Here is a 20,892-nt window from a genome sequence, read left to right as displayed (position 1 = left end):
ATACAAGGCTACGTGCCAGGGGCTGGCATATTGGATTAGAATAGTTAGGTGCTTGATAGCCGGCACAGACACGGTGGGCCGAAGGGCCTGTTACTGTGCTGCATAACTCTATGACTCTATGACAGTTAGGGAGAGAGCCAGCAGGGAGTGAATTCGCTCAAATTTAGGCAGCTTAATACATAAGCTGCATTAAGTGCTATTCGGGTTTATCAGTATTTATAAGGTTTACTTATAGTCGTTAAGTTTATTATAGTTGGTAAACTTTATTAGCATTGGCAAGGTCTATTCCCAGTAGGAAGGTTTACATAGCTGTGTAATCAAGAAAAGTATAACATTAGAACAAGTAAGTAGCCGGTGAGTATTTTGAACATATGAGTATCATTTTTAGTCGGGTTTATCAGAACTAGTAAGGTTCTATTAATAATTCTGAGGTGTGGTAGTATTAGTAAGGGTTCCATTTGAGCAGTGACAAAGGGTCACCTATTAAGCAATGGAATGGCAGGGGTGCTTCAACATCGCGAGTGCACCTCCTGTGCTATGTGGGAGGTCCGAGATACTTCCCGTACCCTGGAGAATCATTTGTGCAGAACGTGTTGTCAATTGTGGCAGCTTGAGCTCTTGGTTTTGGAACTTGAGTGGCAGCTTCCGACGCTGAGGTGCATTCATGAGGATGAGAGCTATGTGGATAGCACGTTTACAGATGTAATCATCCCACAGCTAAATAGTATGCAGGGAGAGAGGGAATGGGAGATCACCAGGCAGTCAAAAATAATCAAGTAGGTAGATCAGGAGACCCCTGAGTGCATCTCGCTCTCCAACATGCATTCAGTTCTGTGTGCTGTGGCAAGTGATGCTTTGCCTGGGGTTTGCAGCCAGAGCCAGGTCCATGGCACCACTGGTGGCTCAGCTGCACAGCGGGGTACAGGGAACTCTGAAATAGCTATAGTAATAGTCAGGGGAACAAACAAACTTTTCTGCGACCGCAGGCGTGAATCCAGGATGTTGTGTTGACTCCCTGGTGCCAGGGTCAAGGATGTCATTGATTATAGAACTAGAAGGAGAAGACAGATGAATGCGTGGCTGGTAAGATTGTGCAGGATGGAGAGCTTTAGATTCCTGGGACACAGCTCTGGCAGACATGTGAGCTGAAAAGGCCGGACGGGTTGCACTTCAATAGAGACGGGACAGAGTTCCTTGCTGGACGTTTACTTCGTGTTGTTGGGGATGGTTTAAATTAGTTTGGTGGGTTGGGGGTGGGGAGGGGGGCGTGGTGTGCGGTAACCTGAGGGTAGAATCAGTTGGGACAAAATCAGAAATGAAAATGGAAGGCACAATATTCATGGATGAGTCTGGAAGAAAGAGGGGGAAAAACAATGTTAGAAATAAAGAGTTTGCAGTGTTCAAGGGTATCTATTTCAATGAAAGGAGTATAGCAAATAAAGCAGCTGAGCTGAGGGCACACATAGACACGTGGTAGTATGATATCATAGCAATTCCAGGCAAATGGCTGAAGCAGGGACAAAAATGGCAGCTGAACATTCCTGATTACAATGTTTTCAGACGCGATAAGGAGGGGGATAAGAAAGGAGGTGGTGGCAATTTTGGTCAAGGAAACTATTACAGCTGTGAGGGGGGATGATACGTTGAGAAGTTCATCAAATGAGGCTATATGGATAGAGCTAAGGAACAAAAAAGGGGCAACCACACTGCTGTGAGTTTACTATAGACCTCCAAACAGTCAGAGGGGGATAGAAGAGCAGATATGTAGGCAAGTCTCTGAGAAGTGCAAAAACAATAGGGCAGTAATAGTGGGGGATTTTAAATACCCCAATATTAACTGGTATAGCTTCAGTGTGAAAGGACTTGAGGGAGCTGAAGTCTTGATGTGCATTCAGGAGATATTTTTGCCCAGTCTGTAGCATGTCCAACAAGAGAGGGTAACGTTTTAGACTTAGTATTAGTAAATGAAGCTGGGCAGGTGGAACGAGTGTCGTGGAATATCATTTTGGTGGTCGTGTTCATAATTCAGTCAGTCTTAACATAATTATGGAAAAGGGCAGAAATAGAACATGAGTTAGAGTTCTCAATTGAGGCAAAGCCAATTTTACTAAACTGAGGAGTGATTTAGCGAAAGTGGACTGGAAACAGCTACTTGCAGGTAAATCGATGTCAGACCAGTGGAAGGCATTCAAAGGGGTTGGGAGAAAACGTTACCACGAAGACAAAATGTGACACAAATCTAGAACCCCATTGATGTCAAGCAGCCTACAGGTAAAGATAAGATAGAAAAGGAAAGCTTATGTCTGACATCAAGAACTCAATACTACAGAAAGTTGAGAGGAGTATAAAAAGTGGAGGGGTGAAATCAAAAAGTAATGTAGGAAAGCAAAGAGAGGGCAGGAAAGAACATTGGCAAGCAAAATCAAGCTGAACCCAAAGATGTTTTATCAATACATTAAGAGTGTCAGGTATCCAAATAGAGAGTAGGGCGCATTAAAGGACAAACGGTAACCTATGCATAGGGCAGAATATGTTGGTGTGGTTATTGATGAATACTCTGCGACTGTTTTCACAAAAGAGGGGGATGATGCAGATATTGCAGATAAGGAGGAGTGTGAAGTGTTGGATATGATAAACATAGGAAGAGGCAGTGTTAATGGGACGAGCATCCTTGAAAGTTAATAGATCACCAGGGCCAGATGAAATATACCCTAGGTTCTAAAAGATGGAAAAGAAGAAATAACAATAGGTCTGGCCATCATTCGCGGTGCTCACTGGATGCAGGTGTGGTGCTGGAGGATTTGAGAACTGTTAACATTGTACCACTGATTTAAAAGGGAGCGAGGGATAGACCGACTAATTACAGGCCTATCAGACTAACCTCAGTCGTGGGAAAATGATTGGAACATATTTTGGGAGACAGGATAAACTATCACGTGCAAAGGAACAGTCTAATCAAGGATAGTCAGCATGGATTCATTAAGGGAAGATCTTGCTTGACCAACTTCATTGAATTTTTTGAAGAATTGTCAAGCAAGATAGATGAGTGTAGTGCTGTTGATGTTGATGTGGTCTTCATGGATTTCAGAAAGGCTTTTGAAAACGTCCTACATGACAGACTGGTTAAAAAAATAAAATCCCATGGCATACAGGGAAAAGCAGCAAGGTGGAGGAAAAAGTATCTCAGTGTCAGGACACAAAGAGTAATTGTTGACGGGTGTTTTCGCGACAGGAGGGCTGTTTCCAGTAGCCTTCTGCAGGACTCAGAACTGGGTCCCTTGCTTTTTGTGGTATATATTAACGTTTTGGTTGGAAATGTAGGGGGCATGATCAAGAAGTTTGCAGACAACACAAATATTGGCCGTGTAGTAGATAGCGAGGAGTATAATTGTTGGCTGAAGGTAGATATTAATGCTCTGGTAAGATGGGCAGAAAAGTGACAAATAGAATTCAACTCGGAGGATTGAGAGATGATGCATTTTGGGAAGTCAAACAAGACAGCTAAATGCTCGATTAGTGGGAAAATACTGAGAAGGATAGAGGAAGTGAGGGACCTTGGAGTGAATATCCAAAGATCCCTGAAGGTAGCATGGTAGGTTGATAAGGTAGTTAAGATGGAATCCTTTCCTTTATTAGACGAGGTTTAGAATATAAGAGCAGGGAGATTATACTGGAACAGGGGCGGCACAGTGGCGCAGTGATTAGTACCGCAGCCTCACAGCTCCAGTGACCCGCGTCCAATTCTGGCTACAGCCTGTGCGGAGTTTGCAAGTACTCCCTGTGAACCGCGTGGGTGCTCCAGTTTCCTCCCACAGCCAAAGACTTGCAGTTTGATAGGTAAATTGGCCATTATAAATATCCCCTAGTAGAGGTAGGTGGCAGGGGGATATAGGGAAGGTGGGGATGTGGTAGGAATATGGGATTAGTGTAGGATTAATATGTTGATGGTCGGAACAGATGGGGATGAAGGGGCTGTTTCAGTGCTGTTCTAGTCGCCTTATTACAGATAGGATGCAATTGCACTGGAGAGAGAACTAAGGAAATTAATGAGGATCGTGCCAGGACTGTAAAAATGCAGCTATGAGGAAAGAGTGGATAGGCTGGGTTTGTTCTCCTTGGAAAATATCGGATTGAAATGTACAGAATGTTGTGGAGACTGGATAGAGTGGAGGTGAAGGCTCTATTCGCCTCAGCAAAGAAGTCAGTGACGAGGGGGCATAGATTTAACGTGATTGCCTAAAAAATCAGAAGGACGATGAGGAAAAACATTTTCACCCAGAGGGTGGTGATGGTCTGTCACACAGTGTCTGAAAAAGTAGTTGAGGCAAAAACCTTCAACTTATTCCAATGGAGTCTGGATATGCACCTGAAGTGCCGTTATCTGCAGGGCTATGAACCAAATGCTGGAAGGTGGAATTAAAATAGATGGATCGTTTTTCGGCTGGCACAGGCAGGATGGGCCAAGTGGCCTCTTTCTGTGCCTTAAACTTTCTATGATTCCATTTCTGTGATTCAACGTTTCAGATCAATTAGCCCAGAACTGACGATCTCTTGTTAATATTAAGCCCTCCAGCCAGAATAATACCTATGCGACAATAAACGTGGCATCGAATTCCAATGATCAGTTCCAGCTCCTCTCTTTGGCCCAGATAACAGACAGTTCCAGAATTCAGGAATGAGCGACTCACAACTCCCACATCTCCAATGAACATGCCCATCTTCTCTCTCTCTCTCTCTCTGGTCCAGTAACAGAGCAATTCCACAATGTGGGAATGAACATATTCCCAATCTCCATTGAACTTCGCAACCTGCTCTCCCTGGCTCAGTAAAAACGCAGTTCCAAAAGCTAAATGATAAAAGTCTACAGTATGCATTGTACAATGGGAACTCCTCTCTCTGGCCCAGATAAAAGACAGATCTACAATGTGGCAATGTATGGATGACAAAAAAAACATTTTGTTCCCAGGCTCCAGTACGATTTTGAAAACTCAATTCTTTCCCCGATTTCAACATATAATATGTTAAAAATACAACACAAATGTGATTAGTCCTTGTTTTAAATAATTGCGTATTTCAGAGTACATTCCAATCCAGGAAGAAGTGATGAGAGAGGGAAAAAGAACAGAGCGTGAAGGACAGAGGAAGAGAGAGCGAAAGAGAGGGACAGAGCATGAAATAGAGGGAGAGTGAGTCAGACAGAGCACGAAACCAAGATATAGATAGATAGATAGATAGATAGATAGATAGATAGATAGATAGATAGATAGATGGATTGATAGACAGCCATATGGATAGATGTACAGATGGTCAAATAGGTAGATGGACATATAGGCAGATGGATAGATGGCAAATAGACAGATGGATTGATAGATAGATCGATAGATAGATAGATAGAAAGAGAGAGAGAGAGCGAGAGAAAGAGCGAGACCATATGAGTGAAAGAGACGGGGTAACAAAGAGTGAGAAAATGGAAGAGGACAGATTGATACAGAAATGCAGACAGGGAGTGAGAGAGAGGAATAAAGAGAACGAGAGAGAGGTAGAAAGATACAGAGCACCAAACAGAGAGAGGTAGAGACGTGGAGAGATGGAATGAAAAAGGTAGATAGGCAGGCGGAGTGTGTGCGAGAGCCAGACGCGGAATGCGAGACAGAGAGACAGAGAAAGAGAACGGAAGTGATAGTGAGCCAGACAGAGCAAAAAGCAAGAGATGGATAGATAGATAGACAGATAGATAGATAGATAGATAGATAGATAGATAGATAGATAGAGAGAGAGATAAAGATAGAGATAAAGATAGAGATAGAGAGAGGGAGACAGAGATAAAATGAGACCGAGAGATAGAGAGTGAGTGAGCGTGAAACTGAGAGAATGAAACAGAGAGTGGCTGACATGGAATGAAACAGTGCAGCAGGGAGTGAGAATGATGTATTGAAAGAGGCAGGTAAGCAAGGAAAATGAGTGAAAGAGGGAGATAGAGAGAAGGACAGGGAGGGAGAGAGGGGAAATGAAAGTTGGACTAGGAGCGCATGAAAGAAATAGAGAGAGGCTGACATGGAATGATAGAGTGAATCAGCCACGGAGAGAGACAGACACAGAATGAGTGAGAGAGAGGGGGAATGAGAGTGAGGCAGACAGAGCATGAGAGTGAGACAGACAGTGAGTGAGACTGATGGAGCGAGATGGACAATGAAAATGAGAGAGACAGACAGACACGGAGAGAAAGACAGACAGATGGATCTGAATTTATTCAAGGTGAGTTTTGAGCTGCGGTTGGAATTGGCATGTGTCACTGCCTCCCGAAAATTCCCCAATATCTGTATGGGGTCAAAGAACAAAGAACAAAGAAAATTACAGCACAGGAACAGGCCCTTCGGCCCTCCAAGCCTGCGCTGATCCAGATCCTCTATCTAAATATGTCGCCTATTTTCTAAGGGTCTGTATCTCTTTGCTTCCAGCACATTCATGTATCTGTCTAGATACATCTTAAAAGACGCTATCGTGCCCGCGTCTACCACCTCCGCTGGCAACGCGTTCCAGGCACCCACCACCCTCTGTGTAAAGAACTTTCCACGCTTATCCCCCTAAACTTTACCCCTCTCACTTTGAACTCGTGACCCCAAGTAATTGAATCCCCCACTCTGGGAAAAAGCTTCTTGCTATCCACCCTGTCTATACCTCTCATAATTTTGTACACCTCAATCAGGTCCCCCCTCAACCTCCGTCTTTCTAATGAAAATAATCCTGATCTGCTCAACCTCTCTTCATAGCTAGCGCCCTCCATACCAGGCAACATCCTGGTGAACCTCCTCTGCACCCTCTCCAAAGCATCTACATCCTTTTGGTAATGTGGCGACCAGAACTGCATGCAGTATTCCAAATGTGGCCGAACCAAAGTCTTATACAACTGTAATATGACCTGCCAACTCTTGTACTCAATACCTCGTCCGATGAAGGAAAGCATGCCGTATGCCTTCTTGACCACTCTATTGACCTGCGTTGCCACAATGGACCTGAACACCCAAATCTCTCTGCACATCAATTTTCCCCAGGACTTTTCCATTTACTGTATGATTCACTCTTGAATTGGATCTTCCAAAATGCATCACCTCGCATTTGCCCTGATTGAACTCCATCTGCCATTTCTCTGTCCAACTTTCCAATCTATTTATATTCTGCTGTATTCTCTGACAGTCCCCATCACTATCTGCTACTCCACCAATCTTAGTGTCGTCTTCATACTTGCTAATCAGACCACCTATAATTTCCTCCAAATCGTTTATGTAAATCACAAACAACAGTGGTCCCAGCATGGATCCCTGTGGAACACCACTTGTCACACGTCTCCATTTTGAGAAACTCCCTTCCACTGCTACTCTCTGTCTCCTGTTGCCCAGCCAGTTCTTTATCCATCAAGCTAATACACCCTGGACTCCATGCGACTTCACTTTCTCCATCAGCCTACCATGGGGAAACTTATCAAACGCCTTACTGAAGTCCATGTATGTAAGGAGAATCCGACATTTTCAAACTGCAGTAATATTCCCGACAAGGGCTTTGAGTTAAATGTTTCACATCAACAAAACAGGTCCCTGGTCAAACTGGTTCTGTCCTCGATTGTGCTGAATTAACATATCAATGGACAGGACCCCGAGGAACATATTGAACAACACCCCAACGTGTAACATATTCACAGGTGAAGCAAACTGCTCAGCTGGGTTGCGTCTGGGTGGAAAGCCGCCCCAGTTCAAATCCCAAACCCTCTCCCTCCATCTCTCTCCAGTGGAGGGATATTTCTCTCAGTCCGGTATGTGTGGGTTGTGTGCTCGCATTGTGGTCTCCATCGATATCACTTTTGATCCTTGTCTTTCTAACCAGCATTTGTTTGTATTGGGATGTTGCTGAGAGTTTGTCAGTAGAACTGAGAGAAAACAGTTTTGGGATATTGCTGCACCTATTCCTGAGAATCTTTTGCTTTGATTTATCCAATTTAAATTATTTTACTTCTCTGCTCCTGGGGGAATTCGTTTTACTTTGAAAACTATAATGACAATATGTGAAGGGAGTGAGAGAGTTTTGGCATGAGGAATATTATTGGACAGGCTGCCCATCCGCCTTGGACAGTGTCCTGCACCCAGAGCCAGGATTCAATGTGTCTCCCTGAATTTGTGTCTGAACTTTGATACCTCATTTCAACTTGCGCCTGTTGGATTGTGGTCCTTGATTTTTAAAATGGATTAAAGTTTGGCTTAATTAAGGCCTGGCCCGTCATTACGGCACGAACATGTTAATCCTCGATGCAGTCATTTAGGAAGGATAGGCGGAGGGGAAAAGGAGGTGTGATAGCGCTGTTAATGCAGGACGAGACAGTATATTAGTGAGACAGTATCTTAGATCAAAGGAGCAAGATGTAGAATCGGTTTGGGTGGATCTAAGGAAGAGCAAGGGGCAGCAAACATTGGTGGGAGATGTTTAGTAGACCCCCATCTGCAGTGGTAATTTTGGACACGGTAAACATCAGGAAATTACAGCTGCATGTAACATGGGCAATACAGTAACAATGGGCATCTTCAATTTACTGATAGATTGCCTCATCCTAATTACCACTAATTCTGTGGAGGATAAATTCCGAGTAAGTGTCCGAGATGGATGCCTGGAGCAGTATGTTGAAGAACCAACTAGGGATTGAGCTATTTCAGATTTAGTATTTTATAATGAGAAAGGGTTAATTAATAACCTTGCTGTAAAGGAGCCATTATGAAATTGTGACTGCAATATGATAGAATTTTACGTTTGAAAAATATCTATTTCATTCCGAAACTAGGCTTTTAAATCTGAGCAAAGGAAACTATGAAGCTATGAAGGTTAAGTTGCCTATGGTGTACTGGCAAAATATATTAAATGATTTGACAGTAGCCCGGCAATGGCTGGTAGATAAAGAAGTTATTTCTTGGGCAATGGGAGGAAACTGGACCACCCGGCAGAAACCAACACGGAGCAGGGAAAGCTTGCAAGCTCCACACAGACTGATCTGGACTGAACCCGAATTGCTAGAAATGGAAGGCTGCGTTGCTCATCACTGCGCCATTGTGCCTCTTCTTTTTAAAGTTCAAGTATCCAGTAATATTTAATTCCCAATCTTAAAGATTTGGATTTTAAGAAGGCTTTTGATAAGGTCCCGCACATGAGATTTACGAGCAGAATTAGGGCACATGGGATTGGTAGTAACATACTGCTATGCATTGAGAACTGGTTGACAGAAAGAAAGCAGAGAGTAGGAATAAATGGGTCATTGCCTAGATGACAGGCTGTTACTAATAGGGTACCGCAAGGATCACTGCTTCAGCCACAGCTGTTCACAATCTAAATAAATGATTTGGATGTGAGGCCCAAATGGAATATTTCCAAATTTGCTGATGTCACAACACTAGGTGGGAAATTAAGTTGTGAGGAGGATGCAAGGAGCCTTTAAGGGCATTTGGACAGGCTTAGTGAATGTGAAAGAACCTGGCAGATGGAATATAATGTGAATAAGTGTGGAGTGAACCACTTTGGTAGAAAAAACAGAAAGGCAGAGCATTTCTTAAATGGTGAGAAGTTGGGAAGTGTTGATGTCCACAGGGAGCTGGGGGTCCTGGTTCATGCCTCAGTAAAAGCTAGTGTGCAGATGCAGTAAGCATTTAGGAAGAGAAATGGTATGTTGCCCTCCATTACAATGGCATTTGAAGACATGTTGTAAATATATTTATTTATGCAGCACTGAAACAGGCCCTTCGGCCTACTGGGTCTGTGCCAACCAACAACCACCCACTTATACTAACACTGCATTAATCCCATATTCCTTACCTCATCCCCACCATTCTCTTATATATAGTTGGGGCAATTTATCTATCAACCTGCAAGCCTTTGGCTGTGGGAGGTAACCGGAGCACCCGGCGAAAACCCAATTGGTCACAAGGAGAGCTTGCAACTCCACACAAGCAGTACTTAGAACTGAACCTGGATCGCTGGAGCTGTGAGGTTGCGGTGCTAACCACTGCGCCCCTGTGCTGCAATTGCAGCAAGCTTTGGTGAGACTCACCTGGAGTATTCTATACAGTTGTGGTCTCCTCATTTTTAGGTGTATATCGTTGCCATAGAGGGAGTGCAACGGAGGTTCAGCAGATTAACCGTGGAATAGCGGGATAGTTTTATGAGGAGAAACTGTGCCTGTAGTCGCTAGAGATTTGAAGAACGAAAGGTGATCTCATTGAAAGTTACAACATTCTTACAGGGTGTGACAGGGTAGATGTGGGGAGGATGTTTCTCTAGCTGGTGAGTCTAGAACCAAGGGGCACAGTCTCAGATTCAGGGGTAGGCCATTTCAGTCCGAGATGAGGAGGAATTTCTTTACTCAGATGGTGGTGAATTTCTGGAATTCTATACCCCATCGGGCTGTGGAAGCTCAATCAGTGAGCATGTTCAAGACAGAAATCTATAGATTTCTGGATAATAATGATATTTAGGGATATGGGGATAGTGGGTAAAAATGGCGTAGAGGGAGATGATCAGCCATGATCAGCTTGAACGGCACTGCTAGAATGGCAGAGTAGGCTCGCCAGCCGAATGACATACTCCTGCTCCAACTTCCTATAATCCTCTGAGTCATCAGTGAGAAGTGATAAGATTTCTTATAATTCCAGGACAATGTTTGTTTTTCGGACAATTCAATGAGTTCCATGGTGAAGCGAAATGCACAGCAGCCATGTGAAAATGCGATTGATGCACCATGCCATTTTAAGTGATTTATGACGGCGGCTGTGATTTTATGTGATATGCCGATTGGCTCTTTTAAATGACAAGCACAGTAGGCATTTCAAAGTTATATGTACGGCTGCCATTTCATGTGATATGCAATGCAGCCATTTTAAGTGGCATGCAAGGTACATATATTAAGTGATAAGCAACTGTGGCCATTTTAAGTGATATCATCTGTAGCCATTTCAACTGACATGCATAGTTGTCATTTTAAGTGAAATATGGTGAGGCCATTTTAAGTGATATTTTCTGTGGCGGTTTCAGTTATATTTAGGTCAATGTGATTACAACATATTTGCTGTGGCAGTTTTCAGTGACGTACCCTGAGTCCCTTTTATGTGATATGTATTTTTGGTCATTTAAAATCATATTTTGATATTTGCTGTGGCCATTTTAAGAGATATTTGCGGTGGTCAGTTGAAGTGATATTTGCTGCAGTTTTCTTTAGTGGCATGAAGGAAAGGAAAGAAGGAAAGGCTTGCACTTGCATTGCGTTTTTTAGAGCCAGTGGACGTTCCGAAGTGCCCTACAGCGATGTAAATGTTTCTGATGTGGAGTCACTGTTGGAATGTGGAAAACAGAGCAGCTAATTGACACACAGTAAGATATCACAAACAGCAAGGTGATAATACACAGATCATCATCGGGGGCAAAATATTGGCCAGTACACCATAGATAAGTCCCCGCTCTCCTTCCAAGTAGTACTTTGGGATCTTTTATATCCAGAGAGGGGGCACGGTTCAACGCCTCATCCCAGAAGATGCACCTTCGACAGTGCAACACTTCATCAGTACTGGCCCTTCGACAGTGCGGCCCTCCACTAAAATTTCCCCACTGACAGTGCGGGGCCCCAACGGCACTGCCCCTCTGACAGTGCCTCCACTGCTCGCTGGCGGTGGCTCAGTGACTCAGCCTCCACTGCTCGCTGGCAGAGAGAATTTCAAATACTAACAACAGTCTGAGAGATGAAATTCCTCCTCACGTCTGACTTAAATGGGAGACCCATTAATATGAAACTGTGCTCCCTAGTTCTAGATTTCCCCACGAGAAGAAGCTTCCTCTCAGCTTCTACCCTGTCAGGTCTCCTCCGAATCCTATACTTCGCAGTAAGATCAACTCTCAATCTTCTAACTCTGATGAGTATGGGCACAATGGTCTAACATTTCCTCATAAGATAATCCTCTCATCCCAGGTTTCAACCCAGTGAACCTTCTCTGATCTGCTTCCATTGCAAGTATATTTCTCCTTAAATAAGGTGGCCAAAAATGTAGACAGTACTCTAGCTGCCTTCTCACAAATGGCCTGTGCAATTGTGGCAATACTTCACTACTTTTATACTTCACCCCCCTTGTAAAGAATACCAACAATCCATTTACCTAATTACTTGCTGCACTTAAATGCTGACATTTTCTGATTCCTGTACATAGACACCCAGGTTTCTCGTACCGCAGCATTCTGCAGTCTCCCACCACGTAAATAATATTCTGCTTTTCTGTGATTCCACCAAAGTTGAAACCTCAGGTCGTACTCAACGTTATACTCCATCTGCCACATTTATGCCCATTCACTTAACCTTTCTATTTCCCTTTTCGGGCTATCTGCTCCCTCCTCACAATTTTCCTACCAATCTTTGCATCCTCAGCAAATTTGGCTACAAGAGTGTTTGTAACTTCATCCAAGTCAGTCATATCGATCGCAAAACTTTGAGGCTCCAGTACTGATCCCTGTTGTACTCCACTAGTTACAGCGTTCCACCCTGAAATTAACCCATTGATCCCGACTCTCTGCTTCTTGTTATTTAGCCAATCCTCTTTTCATGCTGATATAGCGATTGTTAGGCTGTTTCCAATGGGGCTCCACATGGCTCGGTATCAGGTCCACTGCTTTTTGCGCTATATATTTAGGTTTTGGACCTAAATGTAGTGGGCATGATCAAAAGGTTTACAGGCGATACAAAAAATGGCCGTGCTGTTGATAGCGAGGAGAATACCTGCAGACTGCAGGTGCATATTAATGGACTGGCCAGGTCGGCGGAAAAGTGGCAAATGGAATTCAGCATAGAGAAGTGTGAGGTGATGAATTTGGGGAGGTAGAGCAATGCAAATGAATGCGCAATTAATGGGAGAATCCTTCGAGGTGTAGACGAAGTGTGGGACCTTGGAGTGAATATTCACAGATCCATGAAGATAGCAGGGCAGGTCGCTAAGAGAGTTAAGAAGACATAGGGCATACGTTTCCTTTATTAGCCGATGTGCAGAATAGGAGGAAGCTTATACTGTAACTATATAAGTCATTGGTTAGGCCACAGCTTGAGCACTGTGTACAGTGCTGGTCACCACATTGCAGAAAGGATTTAATTGCACTAGAGAGGGTACAGATGATATTTACGAGGATGTTGCCAGGACTGGAAAAATGCTTCTATGTGGAAATATTGGATAGGCTGGGGCTGTTCTCCTTGGAACAGAGAAGTCTGAGGGCAGGTTTAATTGAAATTTACAAAGCTTTGAGGTGCCTGGATAAACGTATGTGAAGGGCCTATTTACCTTCGCAGAGAAGTCAGTGTCAAGGGGGCATGGATGTAAAGTGAAACAAAAGTAGGAAATTCTGGAAATACTCAGGTCTGGCAGCATTTGAGGAGAGGGAAGCAGAGTTAAATGTTTAGCTCAGTGTCCCTTCAACAGAACCTTCATCGCTGACCTGAAACGTTAATTCTGTTTCTCTCTCCACAGATGCTGCCAGACCTGCGGAATATTTCCAGCATTTCTTGTTTTTATTTCATATTTCCAGCATCTGCACTATTTTGCTTTTATTATATACGTAAATTGATTGGGAGAAAGATTAGAGGGGATATGAGTATATTTTATTTTCACCCAGAGGGTGGTAGGGATCTGGAACACACTGCCCAAATGGGTGGTCGAAGCAGAAACCCTGAACTCATTTAAAAGATGTCTGGATATGCAGCTGACGTTCTGTAACCTGAAAGGTTACGGAAACAATGCTGAAAGTTGGGATTAGGCTGGGTGGCTCGTTTCTCAGCTGGCGCAGACACGGGGGCCAAGTGTCCGCTTTCTGTTGCTGTAAACATTCTGTGATTCAATGAAGACATTGTGCCCTTATCGTCTGTAGTAACCTTTTTATGTGGCACCTTATCAAATGCCTTTTGGAGATCCATTCATCGGTTCCCCTTTTTGCAACATGCATCTTACCTCCTGTACTATACTTCGTTTGTTAAACACTATTTCCCTTCCATAAACCACGTTGACTCTTCCTGATTATATTCTGATTTTGCGAATGTCCCGCTAATACCTTTTTCAAATAAAGTATACTAATATTTTCCCAATGAAAGATGTTGGCCTAACCAGCGAATATTTCAGGTTTTCTGTCTCCTGCATTATTGAACAGAGGTGTTACCTTTGCGATTTTCCAACCCGCTGGGACCTTTCCAGACTCCAGGGAACATTGCAACCAATGCATCCACTATCTCTGCAACCACTTCAATTAAGACCCTTGGGTACAGATCCTCAGATCCAAAGATATGTCAGTCTTTATTCCATTCAGTATGAACATTACTTTTTCTCTCATGATAATGCTTTATTTTTAAAGTTCCTCCCTCTCTTTTGCCTCTCTTTTTAACTGTTCGTTGACGCTTTCTGTGCCTTCTACTGTGACGATGGATATAAAAAGATTGATCAAAGCCTCTTACATTTCCTCGTTTCCCATTATTAATTCACCACGCTGACCCGCTCAGTCATCAATGCTCACTTTAGCTACCCAGGCTCTGTAACCATATACTTGCAGAAGATTACACTGCCTGTTTTTATATTTATTGATAGTTATCTATCATACTACAAATTATCCCTCTTTTTCTTGTTTTCATCACCCCTTCCTGGTTTCTAAAGAGTTGCCAATCTTCGCGGCATTGCACGCATTGAATGGAGCCAGAGGAAATGGGTGATGTGCTAAATGAGTACTTTGCATCAGTATTCACCAAGGAGAAGGACCTGGTGGATGATGAGCCTATGGAAGGGAGTGCAGATAGTCTCAGTCATCTCATTATTAAAAAGGAGGAGGTGTTGGGTGTCTTGCAAAGCGTTAAGGTCGATAAGTCCCCAGGGCCTGATGGGATCTACCCAGGAATACTGAGGGAGGCATGGGAAGAAATTTCTGGGGCCTTGACAGAAACCTTTGCATCCTCATTGGCTACAGGTGAGGTCCCAGAGGACTGGAGAATAGACAAAGTTGTTCCTTTGTTTAAGAAGGGTGGTAAGGATAATGCAGGAAATTATAGGCCGGTGAGCCTTACGTCAGTTGTAGGGAAACTATTAGAGAGGATTCTTCGGGACAGGATTTACTCCCATATGGAAATAAATGAACTTATTAGCGAGAGACAGCATGGTTTTGTGAAGAGATGGTCGTGTCTTACTAATTTGATTAAGTTTTTTGAGGAAGTGACGAAGATGATTGATGAGGGAAGGGCAGTAGATGTTGTCTATATGGACTTTAGTTAATGCCTTTGACTAGGTCCCGCATGGCAGACTGGTGCAAAAGTTGAAGTCGCACGGGATCAGAGGTGAGCTGGCAATATGGATACAGAACTGGCTCGGTCACAGAAGACAGAGGGTAACAGTGGATGGGTGTTTTTCTGAATGGAGGGATGTGACTAGTGGTGTTCCATAGAGATCAGTGCTGGGACCTTTACTGTTTGTAGTATATATAAATGATTTGGTGGAAAATGTAGCTGGTCTGATTAGCAAGTTTGTGGATGACACAAAGTTTGGTGGAGTTGCGGATAATGATGAGGATTGTCAGAGGGTACAGCAGGATATAGATCGGTTGGGGAATTGGGCGGAGAAATGGCAGATGGAGCTAAATCCGGACAAATGTGAGGTAATGCATTTTGGCAAGTCTAATGCAGGTGGGAAGTATACAGTAAATGGCAGAACCCTTAGGAGTATTGACAGGCAGAGAGATCTGGGCGTACAGGTCCACAGGTCACTGAAAGAGGCAACGCAGGTGGATAAGGTAGTCAAGAAGGCAGACGGCATGCTTGCCTTCATCGGTCGGGGCACAGTGTATAAAAATTGGCAAGTCATGCTGCAGTTGTACAGAACTTTAGTTAGGCCACACTTAGAATATTGCGTGCAATTCTGGTCACCACACTTCCAGAAGGACGTCGAGGCTTTGGAGAGGGTACAGAAGAGATTTACCAGGATGTTGCCTGGTCTGGAGGGCATTGGCTATGAGGAGAGTTTGGAAAAACTCGGATTGTTTTCACTGGAACGACGGAGGTGGAGGGGCGACATGATAGAGCTTTACAGAGTTATGATCGGCATGAACAGAAAGGATAGTCAGAAGCTTTTTCCCAGGGTGCAAGAGTCAGTTACTGGGGGACAGAGGTTTAAGTTGCGGGGGGAAAAGTTTAGAGGAGATGTGCGAGGCAAGTCTTTTTACACAGAGGGTGGTGAGTGCCTGGAACTTGCTGCCAGGGGAGGTGGTGGAAGCAGATACGATAGCGATGTTTAAGAGACATCTTGACAAATATATGAATAGGAAGGGAATAGAGGGATATGGGCCCCGGAAGTGCAGAAGGTATTAGTTTTGGCAGGCATCAAGATCGGCGCAGGCTTGCAGGGCCGAATGGCCTGTTCCTGTGCTGTACTGTTCTTTGCTCTTTGTTGTTCTATCAATTTTTCATACTATTTCAGTACTGAACCTCAGACTAGGAGTCGCCCTCTTATTTCTGACTTCGGACAGTGCAGCACTCCTCAGCTCTTACTCTTGGAGTGTGCTCCTTCGGTATTGCACGTGAGTGTCAGCCTTGATTTTGCTGTCAAGTCCTGGAGACTCTCCCTTAATCCAGACTCGTTGCCTTTCTGCATACATCTGGCATCTGAAACCCAGAGCTGTCCACATTCCTCATCTAGCATTGCACCCGCACTTCCTCTAGCTATTTAATATCTGGAGCCCAGAACTGTTAATGCTCCTTATCCAGCTTCCCTCTCTCCCTTCCTGTATTTATCTAGTATCTGATACCCAGAGATTTGAACGCTTCTTTTCCAGCCTTCTCGCCCTCTATATAAAGTGTTGTGAAGATGCTTCCATAATTGTAAAGAGTTAACATGACCTTTAAGTGTTACATCTTTTAAAAAGGGTTATAAATGATTATAAAGAAGTGAGGGACTCTAAGTATCATTAACGAATGTAAAGGATTATGAATGATTATACATGTTTAAACGGATTATGAAAATTGCATTTGTTTATAAAGTTTCATAAACAGTTTTAAATAATTATAAATCTTTATAAAGTGTTATCCAGATTATAAAGGATAATGAAGGGTTATACATATTATAAAGGATTATAAATGATTAGGATGTGCCATAAAGCATTTTCAAGGATTATGAAAGATCAAATGCATTCTGAAGAACTTAGATTGAAGATTTCGACAATATTTTCTCTTCTGCCTGCTACTGTTCGAGCTGGTGTCGTTATCTTGCTTGCTATGGGCGGATGCAATTTTGACACTTGTCCAACATGCTTTCTCACTGTTGCAATGGTGAGAGCGGTGGATGGTACCTTTGGACGCCAGGACCGCCCGCTGCCCATTCTGCCATCAGCATGAGGAAAATACCCACACTCGGCACCCTTCATCACCATGGGGAACAGATCCCACCCCCGCCCTGTCACCAGGGAAACTGTCCCTGTCCCTGCTCAGTCCCTGGAGCAACAGGCCAGACTTACCAATCAGTTACAATAGCGACACACCCACAGTCTGTCACCATATCGGAATGCCCCACTCCTGCTTTGTAATCGTATCGACAGGCCCCATATCCGCTCTGCTACCAGGCCCCGCGCCCCGTTGTTGGTAAAGTGATATAGAACTTTAAAAAAGGTGGGAAATTGTCTGCGATTCAGTTCTTCTCCTCATTGAATGAATTTACCAATTGGAGTGAAGGGATATTTCAGAACGTTCTTCAAATGTCCTCTGAACTTCGTCTGCATCACGGCATAAATGCTAGCGTTTGTGCAGCAAGTCAGGAGCTGCAGTTCAACAGGAGGCCCATTTGCACAGGGAGAGTGACTGAGTGCGTCTGTTATTGTCGTATCTCCACAGGCGGCGACACTGAGCGGGACTGTAATTATATTATCTCCACACAGAGAGTGACTCAGCTGGTCCGTTTTAATAGAATCTCAACAGGGAGAGTCACTGAGTGGGCTTGTTATCTTATTATCTCCACATGGAGAGTGACTCAGTTGGTCCGTTTTGGTAGAATCTCCACAGGGATGGCCACTGAGTGGGTCTGTCAGTGTCGTATCATCACAGGGAGAGTCATTGAGTGGTTCTGTTATTATAATATCTCCACAGAGTGAGTCACTGATTGGGTCTGTTACTATAATATTTCCTCAGGGAGAGTGACTGAGTGCCTCTGTTATTTTTGTATCTCCATAGCCAGAGTGACTGAGTTTGTCTGTTATTATAGTATCTCCACTGGGAGTGTCACTGAGTGGTTCATATGTTATAGTATCTCCACGGGCTGAGAAACTGAGTGCATCTGATAGAATATTATCTCCACGGGGCGGTTGACTGATTGGGTCTCTTATTATAGAATCTCCACAGGGTGAGTGACTGAGTGGATTTGTTATTGTAGTATATCCACAGGGAGTGACATTGAGTGGGTCTGTTATTTTAGTGTCCTCACAGGGAGATAAACTGATTTGGTCTCTATTATATTATCTGCACAAGGCGGGTGACTGAGTGTGTTTGTTATTACAGTATATCCACAGGCAGAGACACTGCGTGGGTCTGTTGTTAAAGTATATCCGCAGGGAGAGACACAGAGTGGGTTTATTACTATAGTATCTCCACAGGGAGAGTGAACGATTTGTTTTGTTATTATAGTCTATCCGCAGGGAGAGACATTGAGTGAGTTTATTATTATAGTATATGCGCTGGGAGAGACACTGAGTGGGTCTGTTGTTATAGATTCCTCACAGGGAGAGTCATTGAGATGGTTTGTTATTATAGTATCTCCACAGGGAGAGTCACTGAGTGGGTCTGTTATAATGGTATCTCCACAGGGAGAGTCACTGAGTGGGTCTGTTATTATAGTATCTCAACATGGAGAGTGACTGGGTGGGTATCTCATTAAAGTATCTGAACAGGGAAAGTGACTGAGTAGGTCTATTGTTCTCGCATCTCCACAGTGCACGAACTGAGAGTGTGATGCAGGCAGGTTTAATCGAAGCAGTTAGGAGCGAATTGGTTTGTTATTTGAAAAGGAAGATGCTGGCGGGAGCAGTCAGGGGACTGGCACTCGTTAAATTGCTTGTTTGGCTAGCCAGCACAAGTGCGATGGGCCGACTGGCCTCCTTCTGCGCTGCAAGAATTCGTTGATTTTTTTGGCAATCGGTGTTTCTCTGACGTCCATCTCATGCTTCCACCACACAGCACTAACTGGGAAATGCCCTGCTCCTGCAGTTAAGTCCTTGCATAGAGCAGGGTTAGAGCATTGGTTTTTTGTAAACTAGTGGTGTTACCTTCAGATCTCACTGGAGCTTTAATGCGTTCAGTTCAGTTTTTCCGTTCATCTTCAAATAGTTGACTATTCCAATTTTAATACTGAACAGCTCCACGGCCAACTGTGGAGTAATTAGCTATGATCCTCTCAATTTCTCCATCAATCTCTCCCAGCTCTCTCTGTCTCTTACCTTCACCTTTCTCAGCAACGAGAGGACAGAGATTGAACAGAGAAACATGCAAGCATTTTCGCATCGAAGCATGTCTGTGCTGGCTGAAAAATATTATTTCGTCTGCTCTTGACAATAATTGGTCAAAGGGGCAGTGATCGGGGAGATGAGGAGATTTTTTTCACAGTGAATTATTGTGATCTGGAATGCGCTGCCTGAAAGGCCGGTGGAAGCAGGTTCAATGGAATTACACAGAAACAGGCCATTCGGCCCAGCTGGTCTATGCTGTTGTTAATGCCCTACACTAGACTCCTCCCACCACTCCCCATCTCATCCCATCTATATATCTTCTATTCCCTCTCCCGCTTGTGTTTATCCAGCTTCCCCTGAAATGCATCGGTACTATTCACCTCAATCACTCCCTGTGGTAGTGAGTTCCTCGATCGCATCACTCTCTGGGGAAAAACGTTTCTCCTGAATTGCTGATTTGAACAGCAAGTTTCACAAGGTAACTGTATAAAGAACAAGGAACAGTACAGCACAGGAACGGGCCATTCGGCCCTGCAAGCCTGCGCCGATCTTGATGCCTGCCTAAACTAAAACCTTCTGCACTTCCGGGGCCCATATCCCTCTATTCCCATCCTATTCATGTATTTGCCAAGATTCTTCTTAAACGTCGCTATCGTACCTGCTTCCACCACCTACCCCGGCAGCAAGTTCCAGGCACTCACCACCCTCTGTGTAAAGAACGTGCCTCGCACATCCCCTCTAAACTTTGCCCCTCGCACCTTAAACCTATGCCCCCTAGTAACTGACTCTTGCACCCTGGGGAAAAGCTTCTTACTATCCACTCTGTCCATGCCGCTCACAAATTTGTAAACCTCTATCATGTCAACCCTCCACCTCCGTCGTTCCAGTGAAAACAATCCGAGTTTATCCAACCTTCCCTCATAGTTAATGCCCTCCAGAGCAGGCAACATCCTGTTAAACCTCTTCTGTACCCTCTCCAAATCCTCCACGTCCTTCTGGTAGTCTGGCGACCAGAATTGCACGCAATATTCTAAGTGTGGCCGCCGTAATGTTTTGTACAGCTGCAGCATGACTTGCCAATTTTTATACTCTATCCCCCGACCGATGAAGGCAAGCATACCGTCTGCCTTCTTGACTACTAAATTGTGAACAGGAAGAATTTGCAGGTCTATGGGGAAAGAACAGCGAGTCCAGTGGGACAAATTGGATAGTCTTCCAAAGAGCCAGTAGAGGCAGGTTGGGCTGAATGGTCTCCCTGTGCAAGGTATCATTCTTGGATTGTTCGGTGATGAAGCATTGTGAAGATGTATTGCACCTTCTTGTTAAAAACATTAAACAGTGAAATAGGGTGTTGCAGGGATGGTGGTGTCATCGCTTGCA

This window comes from Heterodontus francisci, unplaced genomic scaffold (genome assembly GCF_036365525.1).
Source record: "Heterodontus francisci isolate sHetFra1 unplaced genomic scaffold, sHetFra1.hap1 HAP1_SCAFFOLD_157, whole genome shotgun sequence".
NCBI lineage: Eukaryota > Metazoa > Chordata > Chondrichthyes > Heterodontiformes > Heterodontidae > Heterodontus > Heterodontus francisci.
Note: the sequence above shows the minus strand (reverse complement) of the source record.